Below are 26,802 nucleotides of genomic sequence, written 5' to 3' on the forward strand. Positions count from 1 at the left end.
CATTTTCAGTTTGAAGAAGTTTGTTCAAGTGCTGAGTTGTCTTATATTCTGTGCTAAAGTGATAGAATTGTATTTTTCTATCATCCTGTACATACGAGCCACGGCATCTTTTAATACACAACGAAAATGTACTGTGTTAACTATAGACACTAATTTAAAAATCATTAACTGTATACAAAATGGAGAAAGTGAGTCTTCCCTGGCACGCAAATATAGCATAGATAAATCCACTATCTCCAATATATTTTTTTTATTTTAGTAGGTTATTTGACGACGTTTTATCAACATCTAAGGTTATTTAGCGTCTGAATGTGATGGTGATAATGCCAGTGAAATGAGTCCGGGGTCCAGCACCAAAAGTTACCCAGCATTTGCTCATATTGAGTTGAGGGAAAAGCCCAGAAAAAAACCTCAACCAGCTAACTTGTCCCGACCGGGAATCGAACCTGGGCCACCTGGTTTCACGGCCAGATGCACTAACCATTACTCCACAGGTGTGGACTCTCCGATATAAAACGAAATACAGACAGCAGTGTACAATTTGCTGCAAAGCTTGACTCAGAGGATGGTTCAAAGAAAAGAAAAACTATGAAGGATGCAAATGATTCCATTCTTGAACAGGCCAATTACACGTACTTTGCATCTTCACTTCAGCAATGAAAAATCAGCGATTTCAAGCAACAAGGTACACACTGTATTGCACCATTGTAATCGTTATTATGTATAGTACATATTTTGTATGTGCAGTACATTATCGTAAAGAAACTTTATACTGTAAATATTTTATGTACTCTGCCATTTTTATGTTCTGTTATCCAAACTATGCCTGGTCCCAATTACTTCAGACAATCGATATCTCACTGTACTACTATTTTTACTTCTATCCTGTTTCATTATTGGTCACACCCAACTTCTAGCATCTTGCTTTTTCAGGTGTGACCCAGTGATAATTTATTTATACAACAATTTGTAATATGTATTCCTATGTGAAATTGGTAAGCAACTTTCAATTTTGAACAATATTCATATACAAGTATTACAATAGTATTATAAAATCTTTCTTCATGTATGTAATTTTTGCTACCAATCAAAATAAATAAACTTCCTAAACTAACCTATCATAACAAATTAACTTTTTCCTTCACAATTTCCACATGAGAAGTTCATCCAACAATACCACATGTAGCAAATGAAAATGTAATCCATACATTATGAACGGATTTCCCCCCCCCCCCCCCCTACAAATTACTGTCAAAAACTGGGCAGCATACATTATGCACTGGCATCTATTATGTGAGTATATATGGTAATGTATGAACTCAGATACAGTGTATACAATACAAATATTAAAAATAATCATTAGCAGTGTCATTTCATTATAAGCATTTTACAGTCACCTCGCTCATGAAAATAGTTTCATTTCAGTTAATATTTCCTACAACAAAAACAAGCAATTTCGTGTATATTTCGCACCTAACTCAAATTAACAAATAATTACATAACATTTCCTTCAATAATTATTCTAATACTACATTCTCCCCATCATTAAGTAAATTAACTTCTACTTCAATTTCATTCAACTCCAATGAAGAGACAGCCTTGTTTGTACATCAGCAGGAAAGACAAATTATCGTCCTCTGCTTCCACTACATCCACAAATTATGCGTACATCATCATCACCACATACCACACATAATATGTAATGCTCAACAATGAAATATAAACTTTAATTCTCTATGAAACCCATGTTTCCTTCAACATATCGTCATTATCAATTTACAACAATTACGCCAAAATTCGAGTATATTTTTTCACTCTATTTTCCACTTTTCATATAACACATTTTGCATACATCATTAATACCAACAAATCACACTGCTAATAATCATTTACAAATCACAAAGACACACCAAGATTATACACTCAATTCATCACAAAATTCACAGCCTCTGGAGGAGAAGCACTCAATTGCATCTAACTCCTCGTATTTCTCATGCACACAATACAATTCATTTCATGTCTTTCACAAAACACTTCATTTTTCACTACACTATGCCAGCTGATATTTTCAACAACACGCAGTTACGTTCTCGACAAAATCTGTAGAAAAGCAGCTCTGATACAAACTTCCTATTCCTACTCCCAACACTAAAGGGCAGAAAAATATGACAAATTTCCCAAACATACAATCCATACCCCAGAATATGAAAATAATATATTTCTCTAATCAAAAAAACCCATAATCAAATTCTCACTGCATTCCCAACCCCAACGCGAGCAAATCTGCTACAAACATCCCACAAATTAAACTATGCTCCAAACCACAAGATGTAATAAAACCAAATAAATAAATTCATAAATAACAATCAAACATATGCAACCTGGTCCCCCCTATTCCCATCTTAAAAACTCTCTCTTCCCATGCATACCTATTTCATCTCCACCTGTAGCAAGACTTTATGCAAAACATTGTCAACATTACATCAACGTAAGTCCGATCAAAAAGAGCAGCACATCTGGAGATGGTTTACAGACAGACAGACAGACAGCCAGCCAGCCACTATTTGCATTTGCATTTTGATACTTAGGAAAACACTTTTGACACCCATGGAAAATATTCTGCATAGAAGATATAACATACAGACACTCAATGCTCCATGCATTTGCTATAAATTGTGAGCAAGTTCCTCGCATCATTTCTTTGAAAGCAGGTAGTCACTATTTTACAAGCTGGGAAAAACACCTTCAAGTAACTGTTCTTATTCCCAGCAGTACTACTATGCAACAGTAAAGACTTGTAATAACACTCTAGTTCCCATTTGCAATAAATCAAACACCTTATCTATCACGCCCATATTGTGAATGCTGCTACATTCGTCAAGTACTATAAAATGATATACTTCGCACGAAAACATGACGACCTTCCCTCATCCCCTTCACCAGTTAACTGCAGGCACGCGCAAGGGATAAACCCTTAGCCGAGTTGCCAATTCTTGAAGTCATTGTGATTTGCGAACGTTTTTCAAACTGTGTTCCGTGAAACCGCGATTTTCAGAAAGACTATATTATCTTTGTAAATATACCTTAATTTATAATTACTAAAACAAAATTGGTATAAAAATAAACAAACATATTTTAAAAACACTTTATATTTATATTTTCACTAACTTCTTTTGCCTAAATAAACAAAAAATGCAGACTTCTATATAATAAGTGTTAAATTCTCATGTTATTGAAGTTCCAGAATTTTATACTTAATTAAGAATGTTGCGCTGGTAAAATTTTCTGAAACTGTGATCATTGAATAGTTATATAATTTATAGTACAAAAGAGTAAAGTTAGACTTATCAGCTTCGCCTTGGGTGATAATTTCCACGAACGCATAAAGTCTGTTTACTCTAGTGTGCTATACAATATTTTATTCATTACTGGTATGTAAATTTAATTTTAAATTGCAGGGCTTTTCTTTGTACTGTGTTGTTGGCGAAGAAGTTCATATATATTCATTTTACTATTGCTAATATGTTGGTTGTCATGTAGAGTGATTTAAAAACATTTAATTCACTGCTGTAAGTTAGAAAACTTTTAAGCACTGCTGTGAATAATGTCATTATTTAGGTTGCTAAGGACGGTGTTGCTGTTGGCGATATCTCTTTCGCGTACTGTTCACATACTGTTCGGCGAAGTAAATCACGTATAAAATCGTCTATCTTACCGAATAATGTTTTAATTTGTTTATTTTCTCTTTAGTTGGTGAACCGTAATTCTTAATGTCTATGCCCATATATCCAACTCCGCCGGTTGCGTCCGATGTTAAGTGATTAAGATTTAAACTTATTAAACTGCCTGAACTTTCGATAGATAGAATTTCTAACGTTAGACACAATTTTAACACTTTGTTTTCTTAGCTACGCTCCTCTGCAAATAAGATATTCTGTTTTCTCGACGGTGTTATTTGTTGTTCTTGTCGTGATGGTCCTGGATCTTCAGGTGTATCAGGACGCCTGGCTGCGGATCATCTGCTCCTACACTCATTAATTATGGCCGGAATAAATTAGACATATTGAAGCGCACAACGGTATAAAACAACACGTCGAGAAAGACACTGAGAATGGGTGAAAGCCAACAGGTAGAGGCAATGACTACTACATTTGGCAATGCTGGGATCTATTGTATTTCTGCCACGCGGCTAGGGGTTGAGTAGAGGATGGGGGTTTATGAGGAATTACCAATTCCAAGAAGAGAGGCCGTCATGTTTCCGAGCCAAGTATACACAACCAATTCACAGCTATGCATTCAAATATGCCAAATATTTCTAAATCTGCTTCCTGCTACCTCCCCCTCTTTCTCGTATTCCCCTTGCCCTCTGTCATCTCCGTGTCCTTCTCATCAACAAGCCACCCCGTCATATTCACACGCAGTTCTACATAAAGATGTCAATTTCTTTCTTTACTCTAAATTACCTATACTACTGGCTCATAAAGCATCAGCAACACTTAATGCCTCATCCTGCATATTTTAACTAATTCTCGCACTGTTTATAAATCAAATCTACAGATCAGCAAATCTCACCGCAATCAGCTGGCATAAGTAGAAAATGCACGCATCTCACTTTGTCTTTCCTATTTAACTCACAAGGTAAGAGCACCAGTATTCGACATGTTAAGGAAACATGTACTGTCTTTTTTCAATCCTCCAACTGTACTTTACTGCAAGAAAGAATTTCAAAAATATATTCTGACACCTGCAAATCCCTACTTTAACCTACATATGTGTTAATATATTTATACTCAAAAATAAATTTTACAATAACCTCTCCACATGCACCTATAGCTGACACATTTCTTTATAACCTCAAAAGATTATATGAGTGGGATTCAGAGGAACACACAATAAAACACCTTACATAAGTTATTCACCTTTAATTGTATTATTACTATTACTTCAAAACAACTTTAATTTCATACAAAGACTTTAAAACATCACTTTCATAAAAAGAAAGATCCAGTTATTTCTCCTTGACACTCAGTCGCTTTTCCAACACTTATCTTATCCATTCCCCCCTTACAGTCCACTCTGGAGTCTCCACATACCCAATTATTTCATTAAAATATATGCAAGAAATGTCATTTTCATCAACTTCAAATTTTGTTTCGCTTGCATTAACACTTTTCAAATGTATTACTTTTATTCCAACAATACAGACTAAGTAAATCTAAATGTATTTCTCTTTCCCCCAACAAATTCACAAATTATTAAATTCCCTTCTTTAACATTCTCTTGCTCAAGACTTTCTATCGTCATCTCATCAGAATCCTACTCACACCATTCACAGTCACTAGTATTCATCAATGAAACTGCACTTTCTCTTTCTTCCTTCCTTCCTTCCTTTTCTACTTCTTTTTCTTCTCTTGAACTCTTTTTTGGGGCTCTTCTTTCAACAGGGCAAGGCCAAAATAAATGGCGAAGGCACAAAACCCTTACTTGTGCACGTCATTTCAGGTGCTTTATCTTCTGACAGTGAAGGAGGTTCTCATGGTTGAACTGGCTGCGGTGTTGTGGGCATAAGTGGTTCTGGTTCAACTGGTTCTGGTGTTGTGGGCATAGGTGGTTCTAGTTAAAACTGGTTGTGGTGTCATGGACATAGGTGGTTCTAGTTAAACTGGTTGTGGTGTCATGGACATAGGTGGTTCTAGTTAAAACTGGTTGTGGTGTCATGGACATAGGTGGTTCTAGTTAAACTGGTTGTGGTGTCATGGACATAGGTGGTTCTAGTTAAACTGGCTCTGGTGTTGTGGGCATAGGTGGTTCTGGTTCAACTGACTGTGATGTCGTGGGCCTAGGCACTTCTGTTTCTGGTTGCAGCTCTATTATATTCATATCTATTGCTATGTTTTGCTGTAGCTGTACAGTCTTTACTTTCTTCTAGAGAATCCTCCATGGAGCAGGCCTAATTATTTTTTCTGAAAAGTTTTCAATTTCTCCATCAAACCACACTACATACTTCTCCAACAGACGTGCTTTACCTGTTGATTCCTGAAAATATAGTTCAATTTTTTGGGAGCCATGTTTGTCTAAAAAAAAAAATGCTTCTTCAGTATTGTCTCCTAAAGCGGACACATTTAAGTACTTAAGGTTGACAGCCCCTGTCAACTATAGGTTCTAAGAGTTGTAGATGAAAAAAAATTGGATATTCATACACACTGTAGGAAGCATGTTGGAAGTAGTTATAAAATGTAATATTAAGTTGAGAACCTAACATAGCTGTCAACTTTAAGGTAAACACAAATTCATTTAAAAAATTGGTGTCAACTATAGGTGTCCTGTCGACTATAGGTGCTCTTACATCTACAGGGTGAACCATAAATAACGTCATTAATTTCAGGAGGTTATTCTCTTAGTTATTTTCAACAAAAAAACTTTAATATAATTTTGCTCCTTTGTGCTTCCTTTACGAGAAAAGAGTTATTTCAAATCAAACAACTCATAGCATATTTTGGGAAAGCTATTCAATTCATTCCCAATATGCTCAGTCAGCTTAACAGAGGAGTGTATTATGATAATAAATGAAATGTGCAGAAATTTGATCCAAACCGAGGGAAGCTTTCGTTCCGTAAAGGAATTTCAAACCCTGCTGCACTGTGACAACATTGTAAAGCTTCCTGGACAGATGCAGCTCGTGTATGCAACGAATGCATGGCACAACGAAAAAAGGAACGTAACACAATTATTGCTTTTAAATATGGCTCAGGAAATTTGATTTCTTGTATGCAAGTTTACCGAATACTACTTCAAAAATTAAAGTGGGAGGTAACTATTTCCTACTGGCTGAAGAACACGCTAGTAGTACAAAATGTATAATGTAAAATAAGCTTCCCTTATTGGCTGCGTTCACTGAATATGTAATTAAAATTAAGTCAAAGAGTTTGAAAACAAAATTGTTTCTTTATCATTAGTGAAAATTATGCTTAATATACCACATTATCATACTAGTGCCATAAAATATTACCATGACAATTAAAACGTCATGAATTCTTTTGAAAACCGATACAAAAAAAAAAAAAGCATACGAAACTCATTTATAACGTTATACAATTATTACATTATACACTTCTTTCATAATATTACTATTTCAATTTTGTTCCTTACTTCAACATGAAATAAGCATATCATATTTTTAATTTTTTCCTAAATGTTTTATAATTTCCTTTCCATAATGTTAAATATGCATAATTATTGTTCACGATCTCTAGAATATAAACATTCTTCTTAATCTTATCCATTTACTTTCAAAGAAGCATGCCTTGTTGTTTGCGTTCTCTCAACATTTAATTTAAATAAGGTTGTAGAATTTAATTTTAACTTGAAAAAGCAAGGTTCATTCTCCATTATTTAACACAGTTTAAACACAAAAATTAAATGCTCTCTATTTTTGCTTGCGAGTTTAAATGCAATGTATATGCCATGATGGCATTAACCTTCAACAATCCAGGTGGAGGGGTTTGTTCATAACAATACAACTTAATGTGTTATTCCCAGCATGTATTTCAAAATGCACGTTTTTCTCGAAAACTATTCAAAATATAGCAAAATGCTATCTGACTTTTCCCTTGCGCTTTACTCAAGGAATCTCCCACCACAATTATTGACATTACTTATGGTTCACCCTATACATAATCTGTTCTAAAGTACTGTGCCTTATAATTCTTTCAAACCTTGAGCTGGGGACATTCCTCTTCAAATCCTTCGCTCCTCTTGATGTCCTCTTGAAATCCTTCACTTCTTCTGATGTCCTCTTGAAATCCTTCACTCCTGATGTCCTCTTCAAATCCTTCACTCCCTTTGATGTCCTCTTCACTTCTTAACAACTTTGCTCACTGGTCTCTGCAAAAGCTGTGGTATTCCCCTGGTCAGCAGACAAAACATCTAGAACACAAATTCACAATAATGTCAGCTCAGTGTCATCCAAAATGTCATATCCTACTTTACAATTCCTCTATTTCCCCATTACTTGTACTATTACGTTAGGCTAAACAGACTCGTTCAGACATGGTTTCTTGTAAATAGTTCTCTTAATCTATCACAAAATAATTTCATCGCTATACAATTTTGTTATTCTACATTTAATTTGTAATTCAGTAAATACAAAAATATTCTTTGTTCTTAACTTCTATGATAAATTGTCTAGCTTTCATTAATCAGTTAATCTTGTCTTACTTTAATTTTTATTGTAATTGTAATTTTATTCTTCATATTATAGTTGTAATCCCCTAGTAGAGGGACAGAGAAGGCTTGACGGCCTTATCTCTACCAGGTTAAATAAATTAATACTAAATACATCCCAGTTTTGCTGGGACATTCCCAGTTTTCACACAATTCTCCCTGTGTCCCAACAAAAACTTCAGGACATTTACATTTCCCAGATTTTAGCAGAAGTGAAATACAATTGAAGCGTCCAATTCCAAAACTGTCTAAATCCATTTTTTTTCTTTTTAAATTGAGATATTGGCGGTTTCGTCATCTACCTAAATGTCTCTAGCAATTTTCTAATGAATGTTTTGCCTAAATTCCCTCTTTCCTTCCATAAATAAGCTTCAAATATGACGAACACTGCAAACAATTAGGAAAAAAGTTATCACTTTTTGGCGTTTCCTGAAAATTGTTAAGAACGGATGTAGACAGTTTTGGAATTGGAGGCTTCAATCTTTCCTCAATTATTTCATTTTTTCATTACCAGCAGCACAAGAATTCAAGACCATTACAAAAATATCTATTTTCACAAGACAATCAGGCATCAAAAGAGTATTTCACTAAACAGCAATGCTATGAAGTCAAAATCAATTTTCTACCTACTCGACCACAGCATTCCTTATTGTTATTTCACCTAACAGGACTGCACTCAGTTGAGAACAATTTCCAGAATACCAGGAAACTTCATTTGTTACCCCCTCTCTGATTTTAAAATACTCTAGCAATATGCGCAAGTAAACTTCAAAACAGTTTTCCTTTACAATTGTATGCGGGCACATGGATTTTAACTGTACCATAACACTGTTCTACAGTAACTAAACATATTCACGTCAGCAGACGAATTCTAAAATCCCAGCAGCACTGAAAACAATATCCATGACTAGTGAGCTGTGAATTTTTCTTTTACGATTTTAAATGAACTGTACCTTTTGTTAAATCCAACTCACAGCTGTACCTGTGTAGGTTACACAAGCAAATACTTATTCATTAACATAACCATACTTCCAGCATACACTTGCCAAACAACCCTAACATGCATTCATGTAAAATATCTCTGAAAGTTTCATCACACTGTAAATGCGTTTTTTATCACTTCATTTTGTATGTTTTTACACAAATGAAGTACTTTTCGAATAAATGACAAAGCAATAATTTTTCGGCTTCCTCTTCACGTTCATATTTTGCCTCAATATTCAATAGTTTTACCATAATTGGCATTCAAACCTTACATAGAAATTATTTATTTTGCCTAAGCCACTATTCAAATATCAAAACGGCATCTGACTTTTTGGTTACCTACAACTTAAAGATTCTGTTCTTCAAATGAATGTAGTCATATCTCTTTCACCCTGTACAGTGTGTATAATCCACGAAACAATAATTCTGATCAAAGTTCTATCCAAAATTTTCAAAGCACGACATTTTAACATTAGTTTGTAATTCATATTTACCAGTTTATGCACGTTTCCTGACTGGTACTTCATCCTCAGCTGCCTCCCATCTCCCCTCCAGTCCGCAACTGTCCCAAAATACCCTGCAACAGGCCACATCACAATCACATTTCTTTACAAGTGCCTTACATTCTCCTCAACCTATAAAACAGCAAGATAAGCAAACTGCACTGATAATACAACATGCAAATCTTCAGAAACCTAAATCCAAAAAATTTCATTCTTAACTATTTCCTATGTATTATTACTTCGTCTTTTTTTTTTTTTACAGGGACATTGAATCAAAGTGAAATTTTTATGGCAAGCAGAGTAATTATCTCATGCCTCCATGTTAATTACTACACCAGTGCATTCCATTTCAACCAAGTAATCAGCTTGAAGCCATTTGCCCTGTGAATTTACAGTAAATTTATTTCCACTGTATAAAAATTTATTAATGGAGAGTAGAAAGAGCCTGGCATAATTGTCAAGAGGGAGGAGGAGGACATCCGTGGCCCATTTCTTTTATGTCTCATCCCAACATGTCTTATTACCCAAGGGGAAACCACGGAAAACCTTGAGCAAGATGAGTTGTTACTCCTAATTTACTGTGTCTATATATCCACACTACTCAGTAAGCCATGTTTACCAGTTTATGGATGTTTTCTGGCTGCTATTTCTTCCTCAGCTGTCTCCCATCTCCTGTCCCAGAGTCACCTCCAGTCCACAACTGTCCCAAAATACCCTGCAACACGAACATCACAATCACATTTCTTTACAAAGGTCTTTCAGAAACCTAAATCCATAAAATATAATTCTTAACTATATTCTGTGTCACTATTATTATTAATACTCCTAATTCACAGTGTCTATATATCCACACTAATTAGTAATCCATGTTTACCAGTTAATGCATGTTTCCTGACTCGTATTTCATCCACAACTGTCTCCCATCTCCTGTCCCAGAGCCATCACCAATCCACAACTGTCCCAAAATACCCTGCAACAGGACACATCACAATCACATTTCTTTACAAGTGCCTTACATTTCCAGCAACCTATGAAACACAACATATGTTAACTTCACAACATCCACATTTCAAAAAACCTAATATACAAAATTTTAATTCTTAACTATATTCTGTTACTGTATTATTTCTACTGCTAATTTACTGTATTTCAATATCGACACTAGATAGTAATCCATGTTTACCAGTTTATGCACGTTTCCTGACTGCTATTTCATCCACAGTTGTCTCCCATCTCCTGTCCCAGAGCCACCTCCAGTCCGCAGCTGCCTCAAAATACCCTGCAACAAGACATATGACAATCACATTTCCTTACATTTTCGACAACCTATGCCAACTGCAGTCATAATAGAATATGCACATCTTCACAAACTTCAATCCACAACATTTTAATTCTTTTTTTCAATACTGTCTGTGTCATTTGTAACTATATTACTACTTCTCATTTACGGCATTTAACTATCGACATTTGTTACTAATCCATGTTTACTAACTTTTTCATGCTTTCTGACTAGGCATTTCCTCCACAGTTGCCTCACACCTCCTGTCGCAGTGTCCCTGCAGTACCATCATCTCTTCTTCTGTGTCAGTCCCTCCACAGAATTTAACACCTAGGTACTTCATAAATGCCCCAAAATGCCCTGAAACAAGACACATATCACATTTCTTTACAAGTGGTTGAAATTTTCCGCAACCGATGAAAACTGCATGGGTACTACAAAATGAGCCTTGAATCAAAACACAATTTTTCCACCCTCCGAGAAATTTCTGTTTTGAAGGCTATTTTTGTACTTTATAATGTACGATATCAAATACATACACATGTTGTTTTCAAATAGTAATTTATCCCAGCATAATGTGATATCAAAAACAGCAGACTGGTTCAGAAAGACTTTTCTCTGCCAATATGTTCACATCAAAGCATAAATTCTGTATTACGTGCAGCACAGAGAGCTTGTTTCCTGCTTGCACATGTGTGATGGAAGTCTGCCACTGCATATTACTACTGACAATGAGTCATGCACTCTGCACGTGTTAAGTATTTAGAATAAATTGCTACATACAATAGAAAACAAATACATTTTTTGGACTAGTACACACCCGTTTCAGCAAGCTCATGTTCGGGAGCAGTTCCTATAAATATTTCCTACTAAATGGAACATAACAAAGATTCAATAAAATTACAAAACCAATACAATTATTACAAAACAGGGATAATTACGTGGATAAAAGTAGAATCACGTCAAGAACAGAATATATGTCGGGATAAATAAATAGTATAGGCTACTGACATTAAGAAAAAAAAAAGGGGGGGGCATAAATACTAAATAATTTTCCTCATTTTTTCATTCATTATTATGAAAGTAATCTAGGTTAGGATTTATTACCAAAATGGATTTGTATTAAGGCCCATTATTCCACTTGTGTTAACATGTCAACTGGTAGAATAAATATGTTGTTTTCTTCGTATTTTTGACGATTTGTATGACGATCTGTGACAAAATCCCAGTGTAATAATGTGCACATTGCGTTCAAAATTCAACCTACATTCAAATTAGTATTTCATTCTAGATCCTGTGGATGATTCTCTTCAGTGTAACTGTCTTGATGAAGAGAAAGATCTTCATTGCTTATTTTTTATATTTTAAAATCTTTCAAAAGTTTTCATATGGAGTCCAAAATTGCTGTTTCAGTTTGGGTATATCAAATAAAACTTCATTTTCCTTTAACCAGTGTTGTGTTCTTTGTTCATTTGGATCAAAATGAAAATTATGCAACACATTTTCTTCCACAAAGCAAATTTTTCGCATATAGTTGGATCACACTCCAATTTCTTCAACATATTTTTCAAAATTTTACCGAAACTGATAAACTTTTTATGTTACTATTTTTCCATATAAATTAAAGATTAGTTTATTTCCCTAATACATAAGTAACTTTATATATATATATATATATATATATATATATATATATATATATATATATATATATATACATTTTTTTTTGCAGCTTCAAGTTATTTAAAAAACCGGTTCCTGAAAAAAAATGCTTCAGTGGAGAAAACGCACTTTGAATCAATGCTCCTCAAATGTACTGTATCTTCAATTCTTATTTGTTTAATATTGACAATGCAATTTTAAGTACATTAATTACGGCTTTTAAGGAACCCAGAGGTTCATTGCCACCCTCACAAGCCCGCCATCAGTCCCTATCCTGAGCAAAATTAATTCAGTCTCTACAATCATATCCCACCTCCATCAAATCTATTTTAATATTATATTCCCAGCTATGTCTTGGCCTCCCCAAAGGTCTTTTTCGCCTCTGGCCTTCCAATTAACACTCTATACGCATTTCTATATAAATTGTTTTAAATACATTCCAGTTCATAATGTAAGTTTAGTTACCACTATTATTTGGTGATGGTAAAATATAACATGGTCATAATCCAGCAAAGTGGGGATAAACTTCAAAACACTATCACCTTCCTTTCCCTCTTCCCCCAAAATTCCAATCTTAAGTACACTAAATAAATTATTACAATCATTGATGCACATTCTCAAGATAATTGTTGACAGTGAGGTAACCTTATACTCAAGTTTTCCCATACAGGGTGAAAGGGGTATAACTGCATTAATTTTAAGAACACAATGTTTAGGTTGTAAGTAACCAAAAAGTCAAATGTCACTTTTGTATTTGAATAATGCTTTGCTATTTAAAAAAAAAAAAAAATTGTCTCTAAAGTTTCAATCTCATTTATGGTCAAACTATTCGGAATTCAGACATACAAATGGTACGGTATCCATGTGAACAACAAGCCAAAAAATATATAACTTTGTCATTTCTCCAAAAAATGCTTCATTTGTGTAATAATGTACAAAATTAACTGATTAAAAACACATTTACATGTGATAGAACCTTCAAGGAATTCTGGCATTGCTGCACTTTAGGGTTCCTTGGCAAGTATAAACTATCTGCGTTCTTACGTTGTACTTCAGCAATAGAAATTCTTATGCCAGTCTGTTCGTAGAATTCTAAAGGTGAAGTCAATTTACTAATTATGAGTACCTAGATATGTTTTCCATTTATGGGGAATTAAGACAGAATTCCCATGAATCAGTGAGGCTTATCAGATGACACTTCCAAACAGAAGAATGCCGAATCCAAGAACGTTTGTTGCTGTGACACAACAAGTCTTACAGACTGGATGTGTGATTCCAGCCTGTAGAAATCGAGGGCCGCAGTTACTAGTCTACCTTTCTGTGTTATAAAGTTCATTTCATTTTCTTAATTTGTTCTGCACAGAATTGATTACCACCCAAGTTACACAGCTGTAAACTTAGAACTGCACTGCTGCAATGCATCTCTCAATACAAACACGATTTTTTTTTTTCCATAATCATTATACAGAAAGTTATTCCAACTTATCTTCTACAGTACCATCCAAATCTCCTGACGTTTGGGGCATGTTTATTTATACAGCAATAGCCAGTATTAACAACGCTGCATTTGCCACATAGAGATCGGTAGGGATCTTGTAAAAATAATACATGCACTCGGACAAGTTCTGCGTGACAGGGTATCTACATGTCATTAGGTTGAATGACAATATTTTTTGGAATATATAGAACAATATTCTCTTTCCTAGCCTAGTAGTTCACATTTTGTGCATCTTAATTCACGAGTGATGTTTACACAGCTGCATTTCGATAAGAAAGCCTTCTGAAGCAGGTACAAAGGCTAAACTGTAAATGGTATCCATTCAGCAACATAACATTACATTAAAACAATGATGAAGCAAGAACCGAAAATGCCAGCTCGATTTCTGTTTGCATTGTGTGTAGGTATTCGATGTGCTTTGTGTCTCAGTGAAAACAATTCCATTATAATAAACATTTTCTGTCTATTTTTATTACTTTATTAGTTTATTAGTAATATAAAATTCAATTATGTCGAAATTTTCTCGGGCTTCCAGCCAGGTCATAAGTTGGTGATCCACCGACGTTTTGAGGATGTTCATCTTCCTCATCTTCAGGGTTAAATGATATCTGAGGGTACCCAGCTCCTTAATTTATAGTGCCAGAGGGAGGAGTCAGCCGAGGAGCTGTGCGCCGATTGGCTGTTATTAGTGCGGACCGCTGCGAGAACACGGCCGACGTGTCGTCTTGCTTTGTGCTTTTCGGCTGAATGACTTTGGGTCTCACAGTGGGCTCGGCGGATGAGTTCTCATGTGTCCTCCGCTGATGACGGCCCGTCGTCTGGGCGGTGAGACATTTAATAGCCGGTGTCCATGCCGCGCTTAGTTGGAGACCCGAGTCCCGATTCAGGTTACAGCGTTCCACCGCTATGGCCAGGGTTTCTTTTACTCTTCTATCCCAATAGCCCAAACACTTTGCCAGGACCTCGGCATTATTGAAATTGGCCCCATGGCTTTTTTCAATGCAATGTTCAGCCAATCCGGATTTTTCGGGCTGCATTAATCTGATGCTTCTTTGATGTTCCGAAAGAAGCGTCGTTATCGTGCGTCCAGTCTGTCCAATGTAAGCCGCATCACATTCACACGGGATGCAGTACCTCAAGAGTACCAGGGATCTACTGCATCCCATGTGAAAGTGATGCGGCTTACATTGGACAGACTGGAACATCAAAGAAGCATCAGATTAATGCAGCCCGAAAAATCTGGATTGGCTGAACATTGCATTGAAAAAAGCCATAGGGCCAATTTCAATAACACCGAGGTCCTGGCAAAGTGTTCGGGCTATTGGGATAGAAGAGTAAAAGAAACCCTGGCCATAGCGGCAGAACCCAGTAACCTGATTCGGGACTCGGGTCTCCAACTAAGCGCGGCATGGGCACCGGCTATTAAATTTCTCACCGCCCAGATGACGGGCCATCATCAGCGGAGGACACATAAGAACTCGTCCACCGAGCCCACCGTGAGACCCAAGGTCATTGAGCCAAAAAGCACAAAACAAGACGACACGTCGGCCGCGTTCTCGCCGCAGTCCGCACTAATAACAGCCAATCGGCGCACAGCTCCTCGGCTGACTCCTCCCTCTGGCACTATAAATTAAGGAGCTGGGTACCCTCAGATATCATTTAACCCTGAAGATGAGGAAGATGAACATTCTCGAAACATCGGTGGATCACCAACTTATGACCTGGCTGGAAGTCCAAGAAAATTTCGAATTATCACATCACCAGGAAAGCTTCAGTAGTTATTTCAGTTATGTCATTGAACAAGGCTAGTACTCTAGTTAAAGTAATAGATCCAGTGGATATAGGCTAATAGCAAAGTTTGGAAAATTATATTTTATGACTTCTTCATAAAATATTCATTCCAAGAAAACCATAATGTGTCAAGAACTAACTGCCGAGGCATGTTCAAGAAATGTATCAACCGTGTCACATGTATGCAGAGAGCGGAAACACAGGGTGCTAAGAAATTGTTCATCTCATCTAGAAAACATATCAATATACCTTAAAGTGTGACGAATTTAAATGACTTCAAAAACACATCATTGCCTTTTCCTCTGGAATTGCAAACATCACTTTAAGGGTATGATTTCTTATTACATAATTTATTATTGTATAAATAATTTATTTATTATTCTATTACACTGTTTTCTTATTAAGACCAACACCAGCTGCCCATCCCTCTTGTCAGACAAGTTCGGTGGATTATGCATCACCATCTCTGTAGATTTGACATTGCGCTTGCACGTTATTGACTATTGTGAAACATCTGGAGATTTGGACTCCGCTGTCGTTTTACTGATATCTATTACTACCATATTTACCCGTGTAATGGATACCCACCCCCCACATAATGGACGCACCCAATTTTTCGCATTAAAAAAAATTACCCATATAATAGATGTATAAAGGTACGGTCACACATCGCTACTTTTGCTGCGCAACTTTTGTACTGCAGCTGCAAAAGTTGTGTATCGTGTTCACACATAAGCCAAAAGTAACACGCTGCACACTACTTTTCGTGCTGCACAACCCAAGTGCAGCAAAAGTTACAACTGGAGGTTGCAAGTCTGTTCACACACAAGGCGCTACTTTTGCAGCCGCAGTCATGCTGCAGGTTTCCATCTCCGTGTTGACTTCTCAATATACATTTTGTGGTTATGTTAGCATTATTAATAAACTCATGCGAAAGCTTACTCATCTATTATTTGCTTTTCTGTCCTAACTAGTATTCAGAAATTGGCATTAATTTTACTATAAAGCTTTTAAAAACGCCTATATACTTAAATGATAACCAACAGCATATTTACGTAATCAATGTTAGCAACCCTCCTGTTTGAAACTACACTACAGAAAATTAAAAAAGTGAATTATATCATCAGCAAATATGCTCAGACTGTGTTGTGCATTTCATAACTGTTACAAATAATTTATTTTCATCACATCTAACATTAAAATACATCAAACAATAAAAGTAGCATTGGCATATTTTGGTGGCAACACTGGTTGCCAACAAAACCAATATCAAAAATGCTGTGGCTGCAACCCTGAGAACCCTGTTCACACGTCGCTACTTTTAAGCTGTGCGCAGCATGAAAAAGTAGTGAGCAGCAGGTTCGGCAGCCGCTACTTTTCGGGTTGCACTGTTGTTCACACGTCGCAGTATGAGAGTTGCGCAGTTTTTTCTACTGCATCGCTGCAAAAGTAGCGACGTGTGACCGTACCTTAACCTAACAGTGAATGAGGTAACACTAGTGTTTATAATAACAATAAAGTGTCTTGTCTTATTGTCGTATACATTGTTACAAGTTATCATCTGTTTATACAACTGCTGCTAACTATCAATCATCTTAAGTGTAATGTAATCGATATATAAATTAGTCGTGGCCCATATATCAGTAAGTATTCTATTGATTTCAGCATTCAAGCTGGTGCACCTTCGATACATATTTTTTCTTCACTAAAATTTTTTCCTTGCATGAAGAACACATCCTAATTTTTTGTTATAAAATTTAAAAAAGGAGTGCGTCAATTACACGGATAAATATGTTCCAATTAATGCATATATTCAACTGGCCAACAGCTCTACAACTCTGAAAGCTGGGCTAGGTTCTCAGTCTCATTAGCGGACTACATTATTCCTGCAAAAACAGTTGCTTCAACTCAACCAGGAGGCCAGTGTGCTATAATGGTGTATGTATTTACATTTTTCTCTGTTTTCTTCTTGTGACTAAATTATTGTATAAAACCAGCATGCTACATTGAAAAGAGTCCTATGTTAAAAGACCACAAGAAAAATAAAGTGATCCATACAGAAGGCTGCAAAATTATCAGTTCCGGGATTAAGAAGTGTGACAGGGAAATGATAAATAATGCTCTTTCATTTCCGATAAATTAGACAACAAGGAGGGCATTATATTTAGAATCAGAATCTATAACAAAAATTATACGCAAGAACAATAAATTACTAAGTAGAAGTAAATTCTCCTAATGAACCTCTGCAACTCCTTCACACAAAGACAAAATTAAACCATCTCATACTACAATGCAAGTAAATGACTTCGATCAGTGTGTCATACATAGACATCTACAACAAGTACTTCCAACTGTGCCAGAATTGTTGCCCATTATTCAACAGAAAATACACTTTTCATGGGGTAGGTTATTTCTCGAACTCTGATTAAATCAATGGAGTCGTATTTAAATTATTGACATTCCCTATGCTCAAATTTAAATGTCCAATTTGGGGATGAGTGTGCTGCAAAAAAAATAGCTACGCAAGATTTTTTATGCAGAATTTATCAGAGGCTGTGTCGAAAGTGCTTACTGACTAAAATGTCTTACTAAGATATTTTGCTGGGGTAAATGTTATGCAACCACAGCTCATCAAACAAGGCGATTCGGTTAAAATGGGATTTGATTGGAAAAAATGTCCAAGTCAATGGAAAGTATTATTAGAGAGATGTACTATTTTGAGTTGCCAGCACAAATATTTTGTACAAATGCGGCACTATAGAGAACTGGTTTACTTGGAAGTTGCATTGACAGTAATTTTACTTTCAGAAAATGTCGACAAGAAGATAGTGAGATAGGTAGGGGAACATGGGGTAGGACCGGGTTCCGGGGTGAAACCGGGTACATGCTTATCTTTGTTGGACACCCCTGAAATTTACCGTTTGGCAACATAACATTTCGAGGACACAGTGAACCATTGTCAGTGCAACCCTCGCAGGTCAACGTTTTCTCTAGTTTCAACCCGTATTGTGTTTTGGTTGTGTTTAAAGTTATTTTTCAAGGATTCCGTTTCTTCTAGGAAGAGTGAAGCCGAAGATTGTTATTATTTCCAAGTAAGTACAATGAAAGAGGGTTTCATTAGCTTTAAGAATATGTCAAGCAATTGACAATTGGAAGTTCTTTTTTTGTAAAAAGGACTTAAATGTGAAACAGTGTGGTCTGGGGTAAAACCGGGTGGGGTGAGATCGGGTACCCGGTTATACCCCTATCCACTGTTTGTAATGAGGCTGAGTTGCTAACCATATTCATGTTACAATTTATTTGAACATTATGACATAGAACTTAATGGGAATTCTGATTGCAATAATGCTTGATATTTTATAACAATTATTCATTTGAACTAGGTATAGCTTTCATTTCTGACTGAAAAATATTACGAGACTGAGGTTTACGAAATATTTTTATAACACTCCAAGAAATTAAATTTGAGAATAGATTGTTGTTGTTGTTATTATTATTATTATTATTATTATTATTATTTCTAGAAAAAGTGCAAGAATGCCACGAAAATACATTCGTGTAACAAGTAGGCAGGCTTGGTCAGAGGAAAATATGGGTCTAGCCATTGACGCTGTTTTAAATAAAACAATGGGATATAAAATGGCAGCTTCTTCACACAATGTGCCTCAGTCGACTCGGGAAGACCGTGTGAGAAAAATAAAGAATGGGTGTTCTCGTGAAGATGCCGCTAAGAAAGGTATTTATTTATTTATCGATTTTATATAGGCTAGAAGCGCGTTACCGCCACTTAATTAGATAAGCGTATTATTATTATTATTATTATTATTATTATTATTATTATTATTATTATTAATTTGATTTTAGGAATGGGAAATTTCAAGTGCGTCTTCAGTGCTGCTCAAGAAAACGAACTAGTGGAATACATTAAATTGATGGAGAGCCGCTTGTTTGGCCTCACTAGATTTGACGTGAGGCGACTGGCATATGATTTGGCCCAGAAGAATAACCTTCCACATAAGTTTAATGATAAAGAGAGATGTGCAGGCGAGGACTGGCTAAGTGGCTTTATGCAACGCCATCCTGATCTCTCCCTCAGGAAACCTGAAGCCACTTCTGCAGCTCGAGCCATGGGTTTTAATAAAGCTGCAGTCTCAAAATTCTTCGAGAACCTGACTATGTGCATGGAGAAACATCAATTTCCACCCACAAGAATTTTTAATGTGGATGAAACAGGGCTCACTACTGTTCCGAAGACTCAGCCAAAGGTCTTGGCGCAGAAGGGTAGAAGGCAAGTGGGGACGTTGGCTTCTGCTGAAAGAGGACAGCTGGTGACGGCAGAAATTTGTTTCTCGGCGGCTGGCCAATACATCCCTCCTCTTCTGATTTTCCCTAGGATCAGGATGAAGGAGGAACTCCTGGATGGTGCACCACCAGGAACTATTGCCATATGCCATCCCAGTGGCTGGATGCAATCAGAAATCTTTGTTCAGTGGCTGAAGCACTTCATCCAGGTCACGAAGCCATCCAAAGAGGAGCCAGTGTTGCTTCTCCTTGATGGTCATGCTACGCATGAAGTGATTGATCTGGCTTGGCAACGTGGAGTAATTATTCTTTCTTTTCCTCCCCACTGCACTCACAGGTTACAGCCACTGGATGTGAGCTTCATGGGACCACTCAGCACCTTCTGTAGTCAGGAAGTGAAGATGTGGCTACTTAATCATCCAGGGCGGGTTGTTACCCAATTTCAAGTGGCCAAATTGTTTGGTTTGGCTTATGCTCGGTCTGCCACAATTCAGAATGCCATTTCTGGGTTCAGAAAGACGGGCATTTGCCCCTTCAATGCAAATGCATTTGGAGACAATGAATTTGCAGCAGCCGAAATGTCGAACCGTGCTGAGGAACAGGAGCTTGAGCAGGAGCGTCGTGCCGAGACGACAAACACCCCACAGCATCAGAGGCCTACATGCAGTTCCTTCACCGTTTCTCCAGTTGATGTAATCCCTGTTCCCCATTACCAGAGGCCAACATCCACAAGGCGCAAAGGAAAGAGTGCTATTATAACAGACTCTCCCTATAAGAACGAACTGGAGAACTTCAATTCGTCGTCTAAAGGAGTTAAACGAAAGCTACAGTTGGCATCTGGTTCGTCCGAAGTAGACATCAACTGTGATTCTGACACCACTCCATGTCTTCTCTGCAAGGAGCCCTACTCAGCTACCAGCAAGTCTGATGGCTGGGTAAAGTGTCGAAATTGTGGAAAATGGGCCCACGAGGGCTGCACTGGTTGGGAAGAAGACGAACTGGAAGTATTCGTTTGTGTTCCATGCCTTCGTAAACGAAAATAAAAATACCCGGTTCTACCCCAGTGTACGGGGTAAAACCGTATGCTGCAATTTTTTTCATTTCTATTTTTTTAAATGCGACAGTGTAAGAGTGACTGTTAAAAAAAATTACCACAGTGTAAAGGATTCTTTAAATTAGTGACATAAAAAATTTGGTTTGAATAGCATAAACGCATTATTTATTAAAAAAAATACCCCTTAGGGTCCCGGTTCTACCCCATGATCCCCTATTCATATGGAAGTGAATGTCAAAAACAGATTAATAATTGTTTATGCAACCAGTAACAACGATTTCATGATCTCGGCCTATAAGGTAGATACATCTACTGGTAACTACTATGGTCTAATAAAGTTACAGGCATTCAGTAATATTACAAAATGTCCATTATCTTCCAACAAAAGACGATAGGAAACGCTGCTGTCACCACGTGAAATAACTGGAAGAATCTTACTGGGAAACATGGAAGATTGCTTTAAGTCATCAACAGCATTATAATATTTGTGGAGATGGTTTCGGCACTAATCGTGACGGTAAATACCTATAAGTACTGGTTCTGTCCTTTTGAGAAAAATACATTTCAAAAACCGCTTTTTGCCCCAAAAATGAAAACACTAAGGCCCAATTGTATAAAACTCCCTGACTAAAGATCAACTTTGATCGAAGATCGAAAAGTGAACCGAGTTCAGACACTTCTTCCATTGTATAAAACTTTTCTGCGATCAAATTACCTAGGTTCAAATGCAATCTAAGTTCACGTGAAAAGGATTTGGCAACATCACATAAACAGGTGAAATATGTGATGCGCGGACCATGTTGTACAAGTTTGTTCAGTGTTGCCAATCTAGCGACTTCAACTCTTTTTCAACAACAATTTCTTTTAAAAGTTATATTGCTTAAATAGGGATTTAGCGACGTTTTTGGCACCCCATAGTGACAAAATTTAATCTTTCTTTGTTGATAATGAGAAAACTAGCGACTTTACCACTACTTTTTGCCGACTTTCCGTACACACTGTTGGAGACACTGGTTTGTTTTGTGCAATGTAAATAATGGCAGACAATAAGAAGAAGGTTTACTGTTCTCCAAATTGTTATCATATTATGGTGCTTGATACTGCTAAACATAATAAAGCTTTATAAAACGACAATTTTCGTTTAGTAATACAGTTAATTGAAAAGTTATGAATGTACCTATCATATCCATTAATAATTAATGGTTGTTATAATATAATTACAGGTTATGTTATTTGATACTGCTGAACACGATAGAGCCTTATAAAATACAAGATTTTTTTGTGAATTAAGGCAAGAAATTAAAAAATATATATATATATATATATATATATATATATATATACATATATATATGTACCTACCATATCTATTAATATTAATGATAATAATGGATATTTTATTTGCACCATCTGTCACTCGTAAAGAAATAACTGAACTTGGATCATCTAACTTAATCGGAGAAATTTCTTCAGTCAAAGTTGACTTTAGTTTAAGACAAATTAATCTCAGATTAGACTTTATACAACACAAAATTCCAAGTTCAGCTAGAACAAGGATCAATTTAACCTCTGATCTAAGATTAAATGGTTTATACAATCGGCCCTAAGAAAAATGAGTGGGAAACAAAATTTCGAATAGACCTCATTAAATGAAAAAAGATTAAAATTCCCAACTTTCGCAAATAAATTCAAAACACAAAAAATTCGCCTTACATTACATTTTGGTTTGTAATAACGATCAATCTAACCTAACCCATGTCAACGACCAAACAGTTCAGTAAATAGCAAACTACGATCACTTACCGGACATTAATGAAGACATGGATACATTTCTTACACTTCCATGAAAAAAACAATGCATACGTTCACAATGATCTGGATATGACCTCTTGAACATCAACTCTGCTAAATATCCGACATCCACAAAAACCATCACAAGATGTAGAACTACATGCTCCTTCCATCACCAGAACTTACCTCGAAGTGACAGACACAAAATGAAAACAATCGAATACCTATCTAATTTATGTGACGTCATCGAACATAGATTTATACACATGCGGCTCACAACAATCTTGCGCGGACTTTGTTAATAAAAACCTAAACTAACCAAACCTAACCTTCGTATGTGCAACATGTGTAACCATTGCACGAAGGAAACTGCTTGATTTGATCTGGAATGTACACGCCAAAATAAATTCACGTAAGTATCATGCCGGTACTGCATGAGAGGTCAGCGCATGTGCCACAGTCAAACGGTTCCCGTCTTCTTATAAAAATCAAACACAAAGTGGCTGACCTACACTTCCAATAGGCTGATATCTGTAAGTACGTAAATATAATAAATCTATACTACAATTGTCTTCCACTCACTTTTTCTAAGTGTTTCTACATTAGAAATAATTATCAGAAGGTTTTAAAATATTTACATAAAAAACCAAAACCAGTACTTGTAGATAATTACCCATTTTAATAGTAAATAACCCTACCTTCAGTGGACGACCTTCCTGTCAGTCCTTTACATCTTCATACCCATGTTCATCGGTCTCCGGAAAAGCAGTCATTCTCCGAAGATCCATGTACAATCTGCAAACAAATTCCAACACAATGTCAACTCAATCTTTGCTAGATTGTACACTCCCTATTTCATAATTTCTGTTCTTACTTCATGATATTAACCCAAACTCATAACTATATGAAAGTTTTGCCAAGTAAGAAATCCAAATCACAATCACACAAAACCAAAATGTTCGCAACATTGTCCCCCTCTCTAACTCACTTTATAACATTATAATCCGTGGCATTACAGCCCGTGAAGGGCTTAGACCGACCAGCCAGCTGCTGGCCTCACGCCCACATGCCGAAGCAGAGGTGGACGATCATCCAACCAGAATGGAGGTATCGTGTGGTTAGCACGATGATCCCCCCAGCCGTTATAGCTGGTATTCGCAACCGGATTTCGCTACCTATCATAGCTCCGAAATTTCATGAGAAAATTTCTTCCCCATGAGGAATCGAACCAGCGCACATTCCGTAACGCGAATCCTAGGCGGGATGCCTTAGACCACGACGCCATGGACTCATTTTATAACGCTTGCAGATAAATTGCAATAAAGAGAACGCCAGTAGAGAAAGTCATCCCCACCCACATGAAATGTGCATTCGACACAAGACTCACGTACCAGTTAATGTGTCTGGTGGGCTAGTAGGGGAAAAGTGGAAGGGGTGGTGGGCGAAACTTCTACGTTCTGCTTTATGCGATTTTCCCACGCTTGCTATCACCTGATAGAAGAATTTTCTTCTAACTCACCCTGCCCGGCCATCAACATTGTCTTAAGAGCCTTAGGAAAACTGAAGCCACAAGTTATTACACGGGACTCGCCTAACCCACCTTGTGAAAAATGCGAAAGGAATGCATCAACTATTACTCATTCCAAAGCTACTTGGTTGAAACCACACCCCTATTCGCCAGCTTATGAACGTCTACTGTACATCTGTATTAACCCGTGCGGTAGCTGAATTGTCGGACCTTAACACTGTCAACAACTCTTATTAGTTACACTACAACCCCACTCCCAGATGTTCCCCTTCTGCCAGTGCCGGTAAAGCGAGTGGTAGTTTCATAGTACCCGGTACTCGTTACATAGGTTTACACAGTGGCTCCTTTCTGAAAAGAATTTTAATAGTTTCTTACTAGATGTGATTCTAGTCACTTTGTAATATATTTCTGGTCCAGGGAAAATATACATATTTTATGATTATACAACAATCGCTGACTTCACAGCTTATGTGACGAGTACCAGGTACTAGGAAACTTCCAAGTGAGTCCTACACTGTACCTCAATTTAGGACACATGACTGGCTGTCACGATTCTAATAAAACATTTTGACGAAACTAGCGCTGAAGTAGTAAGTATCCGTGATTTCGGAAGTGAAAATCGTTGAACTTATTGGGGCTTTTGGTGGAAATGCAGTTGATCGTATATACAAGTTATAATGAAAGCCTCGACTAACCAAACCTAATCTGTCACAGATTCGTATATGCAAGGTGTATAAGCGGAATACAACGAAGGCAACTAATACTTCGGCGCTAGTTTAGCCAACATTTTTATCATCCCTACACGTAAAAAAACTATGAATATAAGTCACATGAAAATTAAAAATCAGACTATGTAAACTCTTAACTGCTATTCACCATACCTTCTCGAACCGCTGTCAAACCGAGACGAACAATATGGCGCATTATACAAATCACATAATAAAATTATATTATACGTTACGGTCTGTTTCTGTTTCCTGTATAACTCGTGAAACTACATTAACCAATGCCATCGTATTATAACCCATTGCTCTACAAATCTCGGTACAAATTACCTGCAAATGTGAGCCTAGTAGTACAGTACCCATCTCCATTCTTACATCCAACTTTATTCTTGGAAAGGATTACACTCTACATCGTCTAAGTATCTCATATTGTTTCATAACTCTCGCAGCTCTCAGAGTAAGTATTCTCACATACTTTCTTTCTTTATATTAATTTCTATTTTGTATTAAAAAATATACAACAAAATTACATACCTGCCGGCAGTCTGCCATGTTGCAGTAAAAAGAACTTCAGTAAGTCAGTGTTGCCAATCCAAATGTCTGGAAAATCTCCAAACAGTAAAAAGTCGTTACATATTTTATTATAAATAGAGAAACCATAATTTTTGTCGCTCAAGAGTGTTGAAAAAAAAGTCGCTAAAGTCGTATGTAAACAACATAAAAGAGAAAAGAAATTGTCATCAGAAAACAATTTAACATTTAGTCACAAAATAGCTAAATTGGCAACACTGTAACCACCATCTCGCATCCTCCGAGACTCCGTCTCGCGAAGAAACGAACTATCAACGAGAACGAACAACGTACTCTCTGTCCCTCTCATTGAGCTCTGTTGAGATCATGGTCCGTCTATATTGTGTCTTCTCTCTCCTCTATTTCCACACCCTGTCCTCTCTGTTTCCTCAGTCTTCCCTGTCTTCTCTCTCCTTTTTTTTTTTGTCTTCTATGTCCCTCTGTACCGTAGATACTCTCTGTCCTCTCTCTCTTTATTCTGTCTTCCCTCTGTCATCTCTGTTTTCTCAGCCCTTCTTGTCCTCCCTCTGTCTTCTCTCTCCTCTCTCTGTCTTCTCTTTCTCCTCTGTCCACACTGCTCTCTGTCTGCTGGTCGACCAATATTAAACATTAAAAAAAAAAAAACTGCTCTCTGTTCTCTCAGTCAGTAGAGAAGAAAATAGACGCAAAATAGAGGGAAAATAGAAGAGAAAATAAGGGGAAAACATAGGGGAAACAGAGGAAAAATAGAGAGGAGTAAATATAGAGTAAAATAAAGGGAAAGTACAGCGAAAATAGAATACAAAGTAGAAGAGAAAATATAGGGAAAATAGAAGAGATAATAGAGGAAAAATTAGTGGGAAAATAGATCTGAAAATAGTAGTAAATTAGAGGAGAAAATATATCTTAAACT

General features: G+C 36.6%; 1 long non-coding RNA gene across 2 annotated transcripts; it reads right to left on the minus strand.

Annotated features, from left to right (window-relative positions):
- Positions 1-1,008: 1,008 nt before the first annotated feature.
- Positions 1,009-25,928, minus strand: LOC138705850 (uncharacterized). Of its 2 annotated transcripts, XR_011333840.1 has the most exons (8): positions 25,875-25,928; positions 23,786-23,882; positions 11,203-11,349; positions 10,894-10,989; positions 10,585-10,680; positions 10,330-10,425; positions 9,702-9,784; positions 1,009-7,926 (listed from the first exon to the last, which is right to left on the minus strand). It is a non-coding gene; the product is annotated as an uncharacterized lncRNA (long non-coding RNA). The 2 variants fall into 2 exon arrangements; XR_011333842.1 differs by lacking the exon at positions 10,585-10,680.
- Between the last annotated feature and the right edge of the window lie 874 nt (positions 25,929-26,802).

Source organism: Periplaneta americana, chromosome 1, assembly GCF_040183065.1.
Source record: "Periplaneta americana isolate PAMFEO1 chromosome 1, P.americana_PAMFEO1_priV1, whole genome shotgun sequence".
Classification (NCBI taxonomy): Eukaryota; Metazoa; Arthropoda; class Insecta; order Blattodea; family Blattidae; genus Periplaneta; species Periplaneta americana.